Here is a 5,591-nt window from a genome sequence, read left to right as displayed (position 1 = left end):
ATAATCCTCTTAATTGTTATTGATCCTTTGGTTCTGCCCGTTTGATTTATTCTAAGATGAAAGAATCGTTAAATAATTTAGTACAATTTTTTATAGAAACACATTTATTTTAAAGTATTCAATATTGATTCATTTATCTTCCTTATCAAAACTGATGACTTAAGGTGCATTTATACGAAAGCCTTATTTCCGAGCGATTACATCTATAAAAGCTCTATGTAGTTCAATTCGATATGAATTTTCTAGTATTTTAGGAGAATCGTAATTAATTTGTTGATTCCAAGTTTTGTTTTTACCTCGATGGATTTTATATTATTTTCAAATATCTCTGTAAAATTTAACCTAAAACTTGGAGTTCAAGATCGTACGGCAGATTTAATTTTCCACGGTCGGAGACTAGATGAAAAAGTTATATCTAACATTTTAAGCATAAAACTTGCGCAGCAAATTAAAAAAAAAAACAAAGGCCCTACAACGCGTTTCTCATGAATTCAAGTAAGTAAGTTTCATAGGCTTCACTTTAAGAGGAGGAGGCGGCTTGAACTATTGAGGGAACGGGACCTTAAGCAAAGGATGAGGCGGCGGCTTTAATATTAGAGGAGGCGGCAGCTTGCACAAAGGACGATACGGTGGTTATATTATATAATATTAGAGGAGTCGGAAACTTAGGCAAAGAAGGAGGCGGCGTCTTCAATATTGGAGGAGGCATTTGAGATAGCTGGTGCGTATTATAAACATAACTTTGACTTATTATATTTATAATAAAAATAGCAACTTTTACAATCGTATGCATGCGTGTTGGTTCGTTTTGATTAAAATACATGCATGTACATGTAACTAAAGTTGTTGTATATTGGGCTGAGCTAAAAATTAACAATAAAAGGCTCAACATGCATTTTCACTAATACATGTAAGGTTTAGCAAAACTGCAATTTTAATCTAATAAACATTATCTCTGCTTTTCTGTTATTTCAGTTATTGGTTTCTATAGGACGTCGTCTCCCGCCTGCTGACATATGACGATAAAAGAATCGTGAGTTTAAAGGTGAGTACGCAATTACAAATATATATTTATTCATTTATATTTTTGCATAGATCGAATATAACTTAAATAGCCCACCTCTAAGGTTTAAACTAGTTGGAAATAAATGTGTTCGATAGCATAATGCAAAGCACTTTTCCTGTGTGCCTCAAAAGTATGCGTAAGCATTGGCTCAATTAACCTATTTTTAAAATTATATAGAGCATGTGGAACAACGTGCGTACATTTTATATTGCTGTGGACACATATTATTTACTTGGGTACAACTGTGCAAACTTGTCTCGGCCATAAAATGGGTTTTACACGCGTAGCGAGTTCTTAAACAAATAATTAACAAAAATAAAGACACGTCAGTATTGAACAATTTTAATTTGAGTTTTCAAAGAACAGCGGCATTTTCCGCTTATACACAGCAAATCGCGAATACTTCTTCATATTTGTACTTTCGGGGGGATGTGTTAAGAAATTATGCGGTGTGCCAACTATAGAGTCATAATTATCGGAATCGTTTTCATCGTCATCCGTATTCTCATCGTCATTGGTTTTAACATCATTATCGTCTTCGTTTTCAGATTCATCGTTGTCCTCATCGTCCAAATCATCAATTTGGTTACCAGAGCAAACCGAGACGAACCCCAAGCAAAATACAATCGTTAAGATAAATGTTCGCATTGCGACGTTCCAATGAATACTGTTTAAACGTGTGTCGGAGTACAATTTATAAGAACCAGCTTCTAATCTTCAAATGTGCTTTAAAAACAGATCTTTGGAAAAAGTCAACACTAATTTGTTGTCAGGTAAGTCATATGTATGTAAAATAGATAATGTTTGCACTCAGACCATATATTTTTCCCAAATGCAAGCGATTTAATAGAAAGGCATACTTTACTTATATATCTTTCTTTTTTATTATAATTTAAAGAGGTCAATCACCAAAATTATAGATTTAACGAAAAAAGTGCGTGTGTGTATAGGAAAACTTTTTATTTAACTGATCCTGTTTAACGTGTTGTGTTCCGATTGCTCAGATGGATAGTGAAAGATAGCATTAAGAGGTAGAAGGATTTGTATTATTAAGGGACAGTTATGTATCCTTAATCGTCTTTATCGCTGTCCTCGTCGCTTTCCTTATCATCCTTATCGTCATCCTTATCATTGGAATCGTCAGCATCGTCTTCTCCTACATCATCGTCTCCATCATCAGACTCATTCGCATCGCTGCTGTCGTCACCCGCTTCATCAGCACCGGAAATATCGTCTTCCTTTGATTGTTCCTTCTCAACTTCTTCACTGGCGTTTATTGTGGCGAAGAGCACAAAGCCGAAGAGGGCGAGCAGTAGAATGGTACGCATGTTGAATGGTTTACTAGTAACTGATCTAGAGAGCTCTGCCTTCCAAGTTTTTATACGTACAAAGCGATAAATCGAAAAAGCTGGAAAGCCTGTATTATGATTACGTATATCTGATCGTTATTTAAATTAGTTGTTATTGTTTGCTTAACAACAGCTGTTATCAAGATTGAAGCCGAGTTGAATGCGAATTTGGTCGATCGGTAAATATATTTGTCAACCTAAACACCACATTTTGGGCCTTTGAATGATTCCATATGCGGAATAATTCTAAGAACTTGGCTAAGTTTGCACAATTGCTGTTATGTGGGGGTTTGTTAAAAATATTTGTCATAGACACATGAACAACGCTTTTAATTTGAAATTAAACAAATATTGGTAAGGTTTTATGGAGGCCTAAACAGTGAACCTTGATTAATGTTTGCTCTTGTTCAACATGCCGACCCTGCAAGTTTATTGAGCTCAACTCTTTCAAGAAATGAATTTAAACGCAATATTTATTAATAAAAAATAGAGGAATATCAGTTAGCGTGTTGGGATAAGCCCTTGTATAGGGTATTATAATTTAGTCATGAAATGCGTAACGCGTAGAAGAAGACTTCTCCGACCCCAAAAAGTATACCTGTTTCTTTCAATGCAAACAAATCTCTCAGTCTTAAGACTCTCGTCTTGAAACTTTGCATAGGCTCGTCTTTCAATTGCAGGTGGTAAATATGTCGGAACCGGCCGGTTCGGACCTCTATATAGCTGCCATACAAACGATCGGTCGAAAAGTAGTATCTTGTATGTCTTTCAAGATATCTTAACCATAAAAAACATTTACTAGTTTCTGGAATATGAGGCCATTTTTATCAAACTCGCACTGCTGTAATATATAGCTCTATAGGAAGAATAAGTCGAAAAATTAATTGTATGGCAACATATTCTGTTTTTCAAAAGATTTTCACCAAATTCAGTATTTACTTGCTTTGCTAATCTCATATTGTCTACAAGCCATATGTCTACAAGGGTATTAGATCTTCGGCGTGTCGAAGATTGCCGTACTTTCTCTTTTTTTTTTTGTTAAAATTCATCCATTTTAATCACGAATGTGTGCACATAATATGTACTTACATAAATATTGTAAAAAGCTCCACCTCTCGCTTCCCGCTTAACACAATCAATATTTTATTTAACAATGTTGAATATATATTGTATATAAATATATTGTATATTACAATATATATATTGTCTATAAATGTATATTTAATGTATATTTGCACATATAAATTTCGCTGTTTTATATATTTTGCATTAATATAAGAAATTACCCGTCATCGCCCCTAAAACCAAATTACACCATAATTTTTTATGCTCTTCCCGCCAACCTCAAACGCATACAAAAGAGCTCTCTGGAGCCCGATTTGGCATATTGCACTTTTTGGATACTTTCATCCATTCTCCGACCAACAGAAAATCTCGTTTTAAAGTTAAGGCCGTGTTCTTTGGTTTTCACATCCATTCCTGCTAGGCGAGCATTCCCGACTAGAGAACTCTATTAAATTTTAATAATTTTTGACACAAATCCAAAAATAATTTCTTAATTGACATGAATGTACGAAACATAGCAATTAACTCATATGAATTCAGTTAGCGGAATTGTTGTCAAGTAAAATGGGATGTCTAAAACGTATCATTAAGTCTCTTAAGTCTACAATATGGTTACTTAGAAGATGTCAGGCTATTAATTTGTATAACTTGACGGCGCAAAGTTAGTCCGTCTTAAAAGAAATTGCGTTTCATTTTGGCCTTAGTTCTATGAAGCTATGCGAACGTGGGACTAGTTGAATATCCTGGCTCCGACTCAGACAAAGAACTGAAGAATAAACTCGGTGGGTCAGAAGCACTTTGGACTCATTCTCGTTGACACTTCACAGTGCTTGGGCTGGATATTGTAATGCTTTCTATTGTTGGTTGACCTGTGTAATAAATTAGCAAGTGCGAAGGTGTGCTATGCCAAGTTCTAAAGGACTAGCCATTCAATGCGAAGCGAACCACATTCCGTCCATCGCTTTACTTAGGCACATTTGCATGGCTGCCATCTACATAAAATTGATTTAAAAGCAAAAAATTGGCGCATTAAACATAGAGCGAATTCTCTCATCGGATTTTACGCGTTTTACGGCCTCGAGAGCAACAGGGCGTGCTTAAAAGAAAAGAAAAGCACGAAGCGTCCATCTCGGGGGCTGGTTACATGGCCATCGAACTTTACATAACAATGGCAACAGGTTTTAGCGGGAGCATAACGCCGTTCTGGCCGCTTTGCGTTTGTTATGTCGTCGAATTAACATTTTGATTGGATTTTCCAATATTGCGCCATATGGCAGGTTGGGAGCTCTGCAATTGACTTTGATGGGTGACTGGCGTACTGTTTACGTACCTTTTTTTGGTATTTCAACAAGCATAGAGCATATACAAATTGTCCGATAAGATAAACAATTTTATTGTTTATGCAAAAGTTGACTTAACTCCGAATTAAACTGGCACCCAATAAGCAGATCTACATTTTACTGAATTTCGGGTATTGTTTATTGAACCAGATCCCATATGGAAAACATTATGATATATCCATGCTTTACCAGGCTTCCAATAGGACGTAGGCTTACTCGGCTGTTGCTTCATCCGCATCCGTGTTGGCGACCACATCAGCAACTACTTCGGGTTCTATGACAGCAGCGACAGGAGCAACTGTGCTGCCATCGAGTGGCAGAACTACCCTGGGACCCCAAATACGGGGAGCCCAGCGTCTGGGCCTCACCTGTCCGTATCCTCCCCAGAAAGGTCTATAGCCGTACCAGCTCTCGGGCTCATAACTGGGCTGATATCCGGACTGATATCCGGACTGATATCCGGACTGATATCCGGGCCAATACTGGGGACCAGCATAGGGCCTAATTCGGCGGCCAGTCTGTACGGGCGCTATTTGAACGGGCTCCTCATCCTCCGGGCTTTCTTCAACAGATGTCACTGCCACCGGCTCGGCGGCAATGGCCGGCTGAACGGCCAACTTGATGAGAGGCTCTTCATCAGATGTCTCTGCCACTGGCCCGCTGACAATGGCCGGTTGAACGGCTAACTTGATTAGGGATTGGCGGATTAGTGGTGCACGTACAAGGCGATTTGGTTTATCTGACAGCACCAAAGCCGCCAGGCTGATGAAT

This window comes from Drosophila montana, unplaced genomic scaffold (assembly GCF_035044405.1).
Source record: "Drosophila montana isolate Dmon_TW-CO22-7 unplaced genomic scaffold, ASM3504440v1 contig_3216_1, whole genome shotgun sequence".
NCBI classification, from domain to species: domain Eukaryota; kingdom Metazoa; phylum Arthropoda; class Insecta; order Diptera; family Drosophilidae; genus Drosophila; species Drosophila montana.
Note: the sequence above shows the minus strand (reverse complement) of the source record.